Genomic DNA, 13917 nt, shown 5'->3' with positions numbered 1-13917 from the left:
ATAAACTCGTAGATGTACCTGACAGATCCCGTAACGAAACTGTAGATGAAGAAAAACATGGAAAAGTTTAATTTTGGATTTTTTTTAAAGCAGATTTTTAACACATGGTGCTGCTGTTGGTAAATAGATGCTTGAACTCCTCGTGTTTATTTATTTTAATTCATTATTTTATATCTTTCTTTTCCACTTCAGGGAATCTCGGACGGCTCATCCCGGAAACCGACCATGGCGTCCTTGGCGACAGAACGACACGTGCAGATGGCAGGAGCTTCTGAGCTCCGATGGGCCCGCAGGTGTTACAGAGCTCTCACCTGAGGCGGCGTGCCCCTGGGTCCCCGCTTGGGCCGCGACCGCGCACCGAGACTGCGGTGGCGGCAAATGGCTCATTCTTAAGGATGTTTTTTAAAACTTGTTTTTACGATTAAAGACTTGTTAAACTGAAATGAGAGCGTTCGTTGTTTCTTCCTTTTAGGCCTCAGTGAAAAAACACAGCCTGTATATAAAAGATGGATGTAGTGAGGTGCCAGGAAAGAGCCTGGAAAGTTCAGAGCCACACTAACGTGTTTAAATACCAACGTCTGAGCTTTTGTGGATGTTCTAAATGTGAAGCACACTCTGACAGCTTGTTGAAACAAAGCACCAGACTCCACTGACAAAAACAGGAATTAAAGCTTTCAGATCACAGGAGTGATGCACTACTGCTGAGTGCTGCTAAGGGATCGGGAGGACATCTCTTATGACGGGTAAACAGGTGAAAATGTTCTAAATATAACCGTTGCAGTTGGTGGGCCGTCATTTGAAGCAAGAAAGGTTTTAAAGCTAACCAATCACAGCAGGAGCAGACAACTCAGTTTATGAGGTAAAACTTGTTTTTGTGAATGGAGTCTGGTACGGCTAACACCAGCTGCACTTCCTCAGGCAGAGCTGTTTGAATGCAGGTGAAGAGGTGAAAATGTGCAGGTTAAAGGTCAATCTCATCTGCAAAGTGATGAAACAAGGTGATTGTGACGCCACGAAGATGAGAAACACTGAGAACGTGCAGCAGCGATGTAACTTCACCAGCAGCACTCACACAGGGTTACAGTGAGTTATGGTTAGAGTAAGGGGCTACTGTAAATATCAACACTTCCTCAGAGGCTCCGTAGACCATTTAACACTTTATTTCTCTTTCACATTACTTCTAGAAGGGAGATGCGTCCTGCACGACACCACACATGGTGGTGCGCCCCTAACAGTTTGATTACAGAAGCTCATTCTAGTCTAAACAGCAGTCTCAGTAACTTTCCACTACAGATGGTCGCCTCTTATCTACATTTTCCAGGCAAGTGTGAGCGAGAGTCTGCAGCTTTCTACTCCCCGAGGACACATGGTCTCATGCCTTTATTTTCAGGGCTGTGCCCACTTAATACTACACTACATGACTTTATAACACTCATTATTAATAAAAAGCAGAGAATTATTGAGGCACTGCAAATCATTGAATCCCAACACTACGCAAAGCATTATGTCAATTAGATGTCCCCACTAAGATATGAATACCTGTCTGTGTGTGTGTGTGGAGAGCAGAGATGGGCAGTAACACGTAATCTGATTACTTTTTTCAAGTAACCAGTAAAGTAAGGGATTACTATTGCAAAAAAGGTAATTAGAAACTAACAGTAATTAGATTACCGTTAGTTTCCCGTAGGAACGCTGCGTTACTGCGTTACTAAAACTGTGATTTTTTTGCAAGAATGTCTCATGACAGTGACGTAAGCGAGTGCGACGTTCGTGACAACAGCTGTGTGCAGATCAACAATGGATCATATATCGAGTGAAAACTTCTTTTTACAGCGAAAAAAACCCTAAACTTCCGAGCAAGCACCGAGTAGCTACGACGTAATGGGAAACTCACAGAGAAACTCGCAGATTCTTCCACTGACCGCGGCACACCTGCACCAGGGTAACCCTCCGCCTACCCCACTCCTGCTTTACAGGTGAAAATAGAGCAACAGGACCGCTAGTCTTTGACTTTATTTATTTTCTGCTGTGTTTTACTTGCATCTATTTGAACGACTGAGAGTAAACCCAAAAAAATATTTTATTTTATGTGCTGGAATGTGCAGAAAATAGGTTTAAATGTTAAACTAATTTCTTCCAGTCAGAGAATGTTGCAGATAATTAAATTTTATAAAGTTAAAAGATTAAAACTAATAAAACAAGTTTTAAAAAGAGACTTTTCCATTTGATTACATTTTGTATGATGATTATGCAGAAAAAGTAGAATTGGGCTGAAAGATCTATCACTTTATCACCTATTCAGGTTGTAAATCGTGTTTTTAAAAAGTAACTAAGTAACTAAGTAATTAATTACTTTTGAAAATAAGTAATCAGTAAAGTAACGGGATTAATTTTTGGGGGAAGTAATCAGTAATTAGTTACTGATGACCTTTTTCAAGTAACTTGACCAACACTGGTGGAGAGCATGGATCGTCCAGCAGGGGGCAGCGTCTCTCAGCCATTGAGAGTCTGGTATGTGTGAGGACTTTACAGGTCACAGCGATGTGTTGCCTGGCTTCACCTTGGACTCTGTTGTTCTGTGAGCACAGACTTTGAGCAGGACTCAGAGAAAGTTGTCTGATCACACTGAAGTTTATTGTGCTGCAGTTTTAGATGCGAGCTTATGCAACAGTGCAGCGTTACGTAACACAGACTCTGCGGAGCTCACACTGAAGCTCAGGACAAGCTGCAGAGCTGTGAGCAGCAGCAGGTGATGAAACTCAACGCTCAGACGTCCCCGCAATCAAAGATGCTCCGACGACCTTTTGGGTTTTTATGTGGAGTAAAAATCATCCCACAGGTTTCTACACTCAGCACTTCATTAGGAGTTAGCAAAGCAACCTTCAGCTTCTCATTTTTAATAGCACACAAACTGTATATAAATGATGGACATAGGCAAATATGACACGATCCATGTCCTGCATTAACATTTGATCGTGTTCGTGGGTTTTTGTTTTAACTAATGAAACTGTTCAGAAAGAAGCACGGGGGGGGGGGGGGGGGGGGGGGGGGGGGTAAAGAGCCCAGTCATTCAGGAGGAGCTCGGTGTGGAGTCGCTGCTTCTCCACATGGACCCCTTGGAGGTGATTCAGGACGTTCTGGGCAGACCTGACAGTATGTCTCAGCTGGCTTGGGAACCCCTCAGTACTCCAGAAGAAATAGCCTGAGGACCTGGGCAGGAGAGCGATGTGGGCGTATCTATGCTCGCCATTGTGATCCCTGCTATCACCAACTGGGGTTTAAGTTTTGTTGAGCCAGCTAACGCAGAGCAGCCGGGCTGTGCTGGACTTCTTTTGAGTGCCCAGCCTCAGGAGTCCAGAACAAACCGTCCACATCACCTCGACCTGTTTGGGTCGAAGCCGTTTTATTCTTCCTCATGGAAACATTTCGGGTCAATCATTTTTTGTACCTAATAAAAGGATCAAATCAGTCTTGTTCTAAAGTCTTGGCTGGCTGGCGAGATCAGGTCTGTGACAGCGATGGTTGTTGTTTGCTTGTTTTTATAAAGAAATGTTTGATTAGTCTGATTAGGTGACAGTTTAAAAAAAGCTTTTCAGGTATGAGCTGGGTGTGGTCATGTGACCTGCAGGTTGACTGTGTGTTTGCAGCTGTGCAGATGTTTCTGGCTGTGTGTTTATTAAAGTGAAGCGCCGCGTACCTGCAGCAGCTCTCCTCCGATCACGGCGGCTGAATCTGAACCATCGCTGTGATTGGTTCATTGCCCGCCTCACTCCGTGTGAGCGCAGATACGGCGTGAGGCGGGACGCTTATTGAACACAGGCACTTTCGTGTGTGCCGTCAGGGCTTCAGCGGCGGAGATCCTCGCTGACAGCCTCAGACACTTTTTCATTATTATTTCATATCTGAAGTCTTTCCAGAAAAAACAGGAGTTTGCTACTCTGTACTTTTCCTCATCTCAACAAATCTCATGTGTGGCATAAACCCAGCTGTGCTCTGCTTGACCTTTGTTTCTTTAACAGCCCTGAAACTGGACTCAGAGACCCCAATACTCAATACAGAGTAATTTGCTGCTTTTTCCTGATTGGTTCCCCTTTATTACTCTAGTTTTTTAATAATAGAAGCATGTAGGCACCCTTCAACATTAGTGTTTTGCCATATTTAGACAAGAAGGTGGAGTGCTGTTATCAGCTAATTCTAGCTAGCTAGAATTAGCTAATTCTAGCCAGTGTTGCCAACTCCTCAGTAAGGAAAATCGCTATTGGTTGTCCTAAAAGTCGCTAGAAGTCGCTAAATGACGTCATCACCTAATTTGCATAATTGGTCATGCTAATGTAATTGTAACCTATGCTGCTGGAGAGAGAAATAACATCATGGACGAGACATAAAGTGAGCAAAAAACGTCCTAAATGCATTTAGAATTTATTTAGAACTACAAATTAAATTTCTTTTAGCAATTATTGTTTTTTGTAATGTCTTTCACGTCTTTTTTTTAGCGACTTTTTTTTAGAAAAAAAGTCGCTAGGGGGTCTGAAAACTCGCTAAATATAGCGACAAAGTCGCTAAGTTGGCAACACTGATTCTAGCTAGCTAGAATCAGCTAATTAGCTAATTCTAGCTAGCTGATAACGGCTAGCTAGAATGAGCTAATTAGCGAATTCTAGCTAGCTTGTTAGACTGTATCTGGTCTTTAAGTGATGACGTATGAACCCTGGTTCCAAACTACTCTGTGTTTATTAAGGCTGTTGTGTTTTTAACATGTTTTAATGTTTGTATATGTATATAACCTGGTATTGTGGATGGATTATCTCAGTTGTTCTCCTGACTAAAGTTCGTTTAAAGCATCCTGCCATGCGACTGCATTTTACTGTGTTGTTGGTCAGATGATGTCACTAAAAATGGATGTTAGAGGAACCTACAGGTGGCAGTTAGCTGCTAGCTCTCTGCAAAGACAGCTAGCAGCTAACTGCTAGCAAAACTTGTTAGCATCAGTAGTAACTTGTGGAAACTTTAAAATGCAGAACTCAGAAACCTCTGGATCAAGTCACCGTGGCGACATATATCTTTTATAAAGGTCTGTACTGAAGGCCCAAAGTTTAAAGAAGTTGACAAGTCAGATCTATAATTTAACATCCAACTCTGCGGCGGCTTCCCTTGCCTCAGCTGAGGGAGTCGGGAGTTAGCCGGGCGCCGGGCAGGAAACTTCAGAGACTGGAGGCTGATTTGTGTCAGAGTGAAAACAGAACACGTTTCATCAAATCTACACCTGCAGGCTAAAGGATGCTCATCCAACTTTTTATCGGTCTCGGATAAATACCTGTAAATGATTTATATTTCTAGGTATTTTTGCCCCATCCGTGGAAAAACGACTTTTTAATGGAGGCCTTCTTCAGTAAGAAGCTGGAACAAATAAATGGCTCCGTATCATCAAGATGCCGTCAAAGGGACCAAAACATTCAGATAAATCTATTTATTCATTCATTTACGTAAACAGGCATGTTTGGAGTTTACCTTCATATTTAATTTAAAATGTAATAATTTTTTATTTATAGCTGTCTTATTTATGATTCTCACAAAACCAAACATGGATTATTATGTTTTATATTCTTGATGCATTTGATGGATTATTTATTCCTGTATTATTCATGACTTTGGCATCGTCTGCCTGTCACAGCATGAACCCTGCCGCTCTGATCAGCTGATGGATTTGTTTTTCAGTCCACGGGCTGACGCGCAGCACACCTGAACGGTCTCACCTGTTTGCAGATCATGACCTTCAGTCCGGAGCCTTCATGGGCCTCCTGCTGCCGGGAAACCAGATCCCGAGCATTTAGTGAGACAGGATCAGTTCGTGCGGTGCGAACGGGCCAACTAAACGGTCTATTTCTGCTTAATCCTGACTTCCTGTTTGGCTCCACCACCGTTGTAAACGATGCTGCTGGAAAAATCTGCTGCTGCTGGACGAGCGGGGAGCAGGACGGCTCGGATCCCCCGCACACCTGCAGGATTTGGCTCTGATGTGGAAACAGGGATCAGGAATATTTATACACGCTTACATAACCAGTCTCACCATTCAACATCCAGATCAGTGTTTCTGTACCACTATCTCACACACACGCCTCCCCCATCACCTCCCCCTCTGCAGAGGAGATACCAGTGCTCTTAGAAACTCCCCTGGTTGCCTAGCAACTGGTCCTGAGGACTGCCAAAGAGACAGAGATCATTCGTCTGTTATGAGTGGGTAATATGATATTGTGTAAGTGGGGGTGTAAGCGTTCATGTCCATGTTTGTGAGGACCGACTGAAGTTTTTTTGGAACCAGAGCGCGTTGGAGGGCTCAGCTGTGATGAGTCGGGACGCCGTCCACGCCTGCCCTCGACCGTCACCACATGTTCTGCATGTATGTACGCAAATCAGACATTTCATGGAGTTTCTGTAAAGCGGGGACACATTTTGTGTATTGGGGACAAACGTTTATCAAATATTGAACCATTAAAGAAAATATTCATGATATAAACTGAAACATAACCAATAAAGTAAATTTCCTTTGATGAAATTGATTATTTTTACGTTATGTTTCTATAAATGTATCTGTTTGGGTGTATAAAGCCTGTTAAAGTTCCAGCTTCGTTACACTTTCATCCTCTTTTTGCTCCACAGTGACACACGGGAACATTTAGGTCGAGTACTACAGGTTTAGTCCTGGTTACTAATCTGGCCTCATGTTTGTGGACGGCAGGTTAACAGCGGTTAAAGGTCAGAGAGGTCGGCCTAAAGCACAAAAATCTATAAACCTTTGTCACACAGTGAAATGAAAACAAAACACATCGAGGAGTCTGTCTTCGCATTATAACGAGTCTCATATGGAGGCCGACGGAGATAAACACGCTTTCAGACGTGATGGAGGCGGCGACGAGGATGCGGCGAGCTGAATGAAATCAGCCCAGATCGAACTTCCTGCTGCTGATGGTATCTGCTGTGTGAGCTGCTGGTTTCATTACAGGGAACAGCGGGCGCGAGGGAAAGGTCGCCCTGCAGACATTGTTTTCTCGTTCCCGGCAGCCTGCGGGTCACAAATATCGACTAGGCCGCTTCCTGTTGTACGACTGAAACCGTGTTCGGGAGAGAGGACGCGAGCAGGCGGGCAGCTGAACACAAATGAACTTTGATGTTACAGTTTGGCTACAACGAACACGTAACATACGTGAAGTGTCTGCAGAGTTTATGTCCTGTTGGATCAGCACGAAGCTCTGAGGCAGCTGCTGTTAACAAAGGAGGGAAGAAAGGAAAAGAAAAGAAAGAAAGGAGGAAGTAAAGGAAGCTAAGAAAGGAAAAGGAAAGAAAGAAAGGAGGAAGTAAAGGAAGCTAAGAAAGGAAAAGGAAAGAAAGAAAGGAGGAAGTAAAGGAAGCTAAGAAAGGAAAAGGAAAGAAAGAAAGGAGGAAGTAAAGGAACCTAAGAAAGGAAAAGGAAAGAAAGAAAGGAGGAAGTAAAGGAACCTAAGAAAGGAAAAGGAAAGAAAGAAAGGAGGAAGTAAAGGAACCTAAGAAAGGAAAAGGAAAGAAAGAAAGGAGGAAGTAAAGGAAGCTAAGAAAGGAAAAGGAAAGAAAGAAAGGAGGAAGGAAAGGAACCTAAGAAAGGAAAAGGAAAGAAAGAAAGGAGGAAGTAAAGGAAGCTAAGAAAGGAAAAGGAAAGAAAGAAAGGAGGAAGTAAAGGAAGCTAAGAAAGGAAAAGGAAAGAAAGAAAGGAGGAAGTAAAGGAACCTAAGAAAGGAAAAGGAAAGAAAGAAAGGAGGAAGTAAAGGAAGCTAAGAAAGGAAAAGGAAAGAAAGAAAGGAGGAAGTAAAGGAAGCTAAGAAAGGAAAGGAAAGAAAGAAAGGAGGAAGTAAAGGAAGCTAAGAAAGGAAAAGGAAAGAAAGAAAGGAGGAAATAAAGGAACCTAAGAAAGGAAAAGGAAAGAAAGAAAGGAGGAAGTAAAGGAACCTAAGAAAGGAAAAGGAAAGAAAGAAAGGAGGAAGGAAAGGAACCTAAGAAAGTAAAAGGAAAGAAAGAAAGGAGGAAGTAAAGGAAGCTAAGAAAGGAAAAGGAAAGAAAGAAAGGAGGAAGTAAAGGAAGCTAAGAAAGGAAAAGGAAAGAAAGAAAGGAGGAAGTAAAAGACGCTAAGAAAGGAAAAGGAAAGAAAGAAAGGAGGAAGGAAAGGAAGCTAAGAAAGGAAAAGGAAAGAAAGGAGGAAGGAAATGAACCTAAGAAAGGAGGCAAAGAATGGAGAATGAATAAAAAAAGAAGGAAGAGAAAAGGTAAAAAGAAAAAGCAGCAAACGAAGGAATATGAAGAATGAAAAGGAAAAGGATGGAGGAGAGGAAGGAAGGAAGGAAGGGATGAATTCCTCAACCACTTGTCAAACATGTAGGTTTCATTTCAAAAATAAAAACATGTTATGACCTGTTTTTGCTTGCACCACCTACACGCTGCTATCACACCTGATGTAGCTGCTTTCAGGGATTCGGTTGGAGGTGTGCAGTGCTGCATACGCTCGCTGCCACACGAAGACGCAGCGTTACAGGAGGAAGTGTGGTGGTGGTTGGGGGAAGATAACATTTACAAACTCATCAAGCAAGAACAAATCGACACAGGCAGGAACACAATCTCCTCCACCAAGTGAACACAGGGAACAGACGTAAACAGACTCTGTAAGTGCTTTCTAACAGTCACACTCTGATGGATGCATCAGCAACTTGGGGTTAGTGTCTTGCCCAAGGATATGTGGAAGGGTTAGGCAGGCTAAGGTGTGGTTAGAAGCACAAACACAAACACAGCTCTCTCTCCAAATATCGCCCAAACCCACAGGAATGTCCTGTTTGTGGTGACTTAGAAACTAAGCAGGAACTCGTACTGATCCTTGGGGAACAGCACAAATAAAATAACAGATAAGAGGGAAACCGAGCGGTCCTTAGCAGAGCTGCATTTCTGCAGATGATCACTGAGGTGTTAACGGTAGATTGACTTTCAGAGGACGCGTCCGAGCTCACCGGTCATCCGAGGCTGTAACTTCTGATTTACACAGTTTAATATTCAGCTTCATCTGCTGAAAAGTAAAATCAGTTTCTCTTCACAGCTGTTAATCTACACGCTGCTGCTTCAAATAATCAGGTTTAAACCTGTTTCCACTTCAGTAATCTTGTCGTCTTCTCTGTATCTTATACGTCTATTTGTTTTCCTCGCATTCCTCTCATTTGCATTTTAATGATTTGCTGTTTTTGAAAAGTGCTTTGAAACGTCTTCCTGTATAAATGTGTTAAACGATGTGGCCGTGGCCTGCAGTGGTAACAGACGAGCGTCTGGGTCAGTTTTAACCTCAGTTGTGAATATCTGTGATATAAATATTTGTTAAAGAAAAGGAAAAGCATCATGAAGAGGTTATCCTGACTAAAATGTTCCCACCCTGAGATCGGAGCAGCAGTTAATATGCAGCCTGCAGCTCTTTACAGAAGTCATTATGGCTGCTAATAAGATGTTATGAAATGTTCACGCGCAGCGACTCCCCACGAAAGCAGTGAGCTGACTTTGGACGATCCCCGAACATCGAACGCTCACAAACACACACTGACACCCGCTGACTCGTGCATGATGACGATGATGAGAGCACGAGAGGAAAAAAGCTCCGCTTGAAGGTTTGTAAAAATAAAAACGCACAAACTCTTTTTCGTGTGCCAAACACTCGGCGCCGTCAGTGCTAGAAAATTAGACTTTAACTGTTTGAAAGATGAATTTAAACTTGCTCATGCGTGTTTGTTGTGGTCCCGCCACAACAAACACGCTGGCTGTAGCTCAGGAGGTAGAGCAGGTCACCTACTGATCGGAAGGTTGGTGGTTCGATCCCTGGCTCCTCCAGTCTGCATGTCAAGTATCCTTGGGCAAGATACTAACCCCAACTTGCTCTCCGATGCGTCCATCGGAGTATGAATGTGTGTGAATGTAATTAGTTAGCAGTATAGATAAAGTGCTTGTGAGAATGTGTGTGATTGGGTGAATGTGACATGTTGTATAGAGCGCTTTGAGTGCTCCGAGAGAGTAGAAAAGCGCTATATAAGAATCAGTCCATTTACCATTTACCATTTACCGTCTTCAGAGAGAAGCGTTCTCAGCTCCAGATCGTTTACTCTGGTCTGAATCCTTTGAGTGTGTCAGCTTTTTTCTGTGGTTTCGTTTCTTGTCCACAAAGAAAGCTCAAAGCTAACTGCGAGCGAACCACGATGCTGCAAACACTCAGTGGGCTGAGGTCACACAGACTGAGCGTGTGGGGTTAAAAGGCTCGCCAAGCGTGTGCTCATATGGTTGTTGGTGTTTCTCTGCAGGACTGCTTCAAGTTTACAAGCGTCGGGAGATTTGGGGTGGGGAGTGTTGACACACACATTGAGAGTACTAAGTATTGGTGTTGAATCGATACGACCACGACGATATTTTAGTTTCACTGCGTTGCTCATCAGAAAGAAGCTCCTCCCCCTGACTGCAGGTAGGCTGTGCGAGTGACAGCGAGCAGCTTCACATGGAGATATTTGATGGCGTACATCAAGCAAAACTCGACTGTGACAAGACTCAGACCTGCAGCTCAGAGGTCAGAGGTCACAGGCAGTTCTTTCAGAGAGGTAAAGAATCTCCAGGTAACTGATGACGATGACAGCGATGCTGCAGTAAATGTTATCGGTCATGTTGGTTCTTCAGCAGACTATATTCACACAGTCCAATAAAACATTCAGCTCTCTGACACCAGAGTCGTTTTATTAGAGCTGGAATCCGAACCTGGAGCTCCGTCTGTGAAAGTGTGACAATAAAAACCCGTCTGTGTTAACTGTCAGGTCCTTTTTTATTTGAAGAGGAGAAGCTGACGCACACGTCTCTCATTCAGGACTCCAGTCGGTTCAAAACACAAACAGCAATCACATCATTCAGTGATCATGTATGCAGATTTAGTATACTGATGGTCAGTCACCTCCACACGCTGCTCTCACCTGCATAAGCTGCATTTATAAGTTAAAATATTAGTGCTGGTATCAGACTGTGATATCAGACACGCTTCCAGAGGTTTCCAGAGGTCGCTGGCCGGCCTCTACACCCGTGTGACGGAGGAAGCAGGTGCCTTGTTTGTTTGTTTGGTCGACAACATGGAGGATCCTCCTGCATCCCAGAATGCAAAGCGTATCTGACTTCAGGAAGGTTCTTTGGTCGGGTCACCGCCTCAACATAAACAGTCACTGGGAACTGGACTGAGACCCTCCCCTCACAGCTGTGGTTGCCTCGAGTGCGTGGCAGTTACACGCCACAGCTGCACAAATAACCTGCAGCGAGCGGGAAAGAGTAAGCAGCACGTGTTAAACATCCCAATGCAAACACGTAAGAACTCAGACGAACGCCGATGTGACTTCACTGAGGATTAAAGACTTTATACCTGCTGCGTTGTGCAAACAGCGCCGTCTGATGTCTAACATGCAAGCACTTGGTGACAGTGGGAAGGAAAAACAACAGGAAGAAACCTCCCGCAGGCTCAGGGAGGGGCGGGGCCATCTGCTGTGATTGGTTGGAGGTGAGCAGATGAAGACAGGATAAAGACATGCTGTGGAAGAGAGACAGAGGTTAATAACAGATATGATTCAGTGCAGAGAGGTCTGTTAATACATAGTGAGTGAAGAAGAAACACCCAGTGCATCATGGGAATCCTCCGGCAGCCTACATCTATTGCAGCATAAGTAAGGGAGGATTCAGGGTCACCTGGTCCAGCCCTAACTATATGCTTTAGCAAAAAGGAAAGTTTGAAGCCTAATCTTGAAAGTAGAGATAGTGTCTGTCTCCTGAATCCAAACTGGAAGCTGGTTCCACAGAAGAGGGGCCTGAAAACTGAAGGCTCTCCCTCCCATTCTACTTTTACTCTAGGAACAACAAGTAGGCCTGCAGAGCGAGAGCGAAGTGCTCTGATAGGCTGATATGGTACTACAAGGTCACTAACAGATGCTTTGTTGTCATCACACTCTGAGGTGTACAGTAAACTGCTCTCAGCTGTTACAGACGTGTTTACACATGGAGGCGAGCAGCGAGAGGACTGGTGTTAGCGGCCTCGTCGTCGTTAATAATGATGATTTCCGAGCTTAAATCACCACGTTAGCTGAGAGGCGGCGACTTTGTGAAAACCTGATTAAATCCAGGCGGCGTGCAGGGCGAGAATCAGGGGAACATATTAAAGAAATGACAAAGTGAAGGTGAGAAGCAGCAGCGGCGACTCCGTGCACTATATCTCCAACTAACCGAATCCCGTGGCGTGGAGCTCATTTACATGCGATGGTGTTAAAAACTCGTAAATCCATGAATGAAGCGTCGAGGCGTGAAGGAAAGATTGAAAACTCTGAATCTAATCACAGGGTTGCTGATGTTGGACGCGGCTGTTTAACTGGGATTTGTTGCCTCGTCTCTGCAGACTATTACAGAAATCAATCTGCACGTGGACGCCAGCGAGGTCACGACTGAATCGGGGAGATACGACCCTGTGTGAGCAGATCATAAATAAAACACGACCAGGGCGCTTCTCCTCCTTTGTTTCTCTGTTAGAGGCTTTAGGCGTCAGAATGAAATGCAGTCCAGCAGCGGAGACCCTCTGAGGGCCGCGGCGAGTCTACAAAGAGCAGCAAAGCAGAGGCGACAGGAAGTCCAGCTGAACACGAGCGACGTAATGAGGCTCGGAGGGAGCGGGCACTCATCAAAGAGTTTAAGGCTCGTGGGCTCGCGACCTGGCACGCGGGCAGGCGGAGGACGTAAACACCAGGGAGCTCGTCTCTGTACAGCCGCGAGCTTCAGCTGCAGCACGAGCACAAACTGAAGCAGGTAAATTAACGGTTCATTAGCTCATCAGGACCTTTTCAATGAGCAAAGATTAAACAGCAGGAGAAAAACCTGTTTCGTCTCATCGTCTCGTGTCAGTGCAGCTGAGGTGTCTCACTTCCTCTTTTATGTGTTTTGGTTTAGTTTGACTTCCTCGCCTGTGGCACCATCTTTATCTTCACCTGTGTTTTGTTACCCCGTTGTGTTGTTTCTGATTATACGTGTAAATAGCGCCGTCGTCCTTCCCGTCTCAGCGTCGGTCACACTGTTTCCACTTTGAGTTAACTCGGCCTTTCTCTGAATCTTGCATCAGGATCCACAGTAGACGACACACGTGACTCTACACAGCAAATCCAGCACGTCCAAATTAACACTGTCAGATTTGATTTCAACACTATTAAAGTGTCTATATGGGTCCACACCAGAGAGTGTTCATTTAACTCTTTTTGGAGAGTTGATACGTTAACTTTGATTTAGTGTTAAACACCAAATCTGTCTGGAGTTGATAATTTAACACTTGGTGTTAAGAGTTTATATATTAACTCTCAAAGAGTATTTTAGTTTAACTACGTAAGAGTTATCTTCTAATTAATTCTAAAAAGCGGGAATTTTCCTGCTCTGAACTTCTAGAAATTTCTTTTGGAAATAAACATTTACTAAAAAGACGCAATGGTTTTTGAAAAACATTTATTCTGAACTGTGCACCACAATCTCAAAACATTTTCTGAAAGATGTAACAGTGTACATGTTCTCACTTTCATTAGAATTTTGTTTATCAAAAGGTCTGACATAGGTGAGCTGGTAAATGCAAATAACAGCATTCTCATCACTTATGTCTTCAATACAATATGCATGTCCTTCATTCATCACTTTGTGGAACTTCAAAGCAGTTCTGCTCATTTCTACCTAAACTGTGTGCACAAAACTCTGGAGGGATCTAAATGCTAACGTAGAACCAGTCAGGACGTCTGCTACTGCTGTTTGCTCGTTTTTTATGGGAGATCATTTTCAGGCTTCAAGTAGCTCCATTATACCAACATTTACATTCTAGACATT

The 13917-nt window shown here is 43.9% G+C and overlaps 1 protein-coding gene and 1 long non-coding RNA gene across 2 annotated transcripts in view; one reads left to right on the top strand and one right to left on the bottom strand.

Moving 5' to 3' along the window:
* The window catches only part of nupr1b (nuclear protein 1b), a 1869-nt gene extending 1426 nt beyond the window's left edge, over positions 1-443 (top strand). Inside the window, exon 3 of the mRNA XM_085156594.1 lies at positions 193-443. The gene's annotated coding sequence lies outside the window, so the exon portion shown is untranslated. The remainder of the gene's footprint in view (positions 1-192) is intronic.
* A 9381-nt stretch (positions 444-9824) lies between these two features.
* LOC146519385 (uncharacterized) lies at positions 9825-13695 on the bottom strand. The gene is made up of 2 exons (XR_014873671.1): positions 11441-13695; positions 9825-11330 (listed from the first exon to the last, which is right to left on the bottom strand). It is a non-coding gene; the product is annotated as an uncharacterized LOC146519385 (long non-coding RNA).
* Positions 13696-13917: the final 222 nt, after the last annotated feature.

The sequence above is a fragment of the Neolamprologus multifasciatus genome, chromosome 4 (assembly GCF_963576455.1).
Source record: "Neolamprologus multifasciatus chromosome 4, fNeoMul1.2, whole genome shotgun sequence".
Classification (NCBI taxonomy): domain Eukaryota; kingdom Metazoa; phylum Chordata; class Actinopteri; order Cichliformes; family Cichlidae; genus Neolamprologus; species Neolamprologus multifasciatus.
This window is presented reverse-complemented; position numbering and strand designations above follow the sequence as displayed.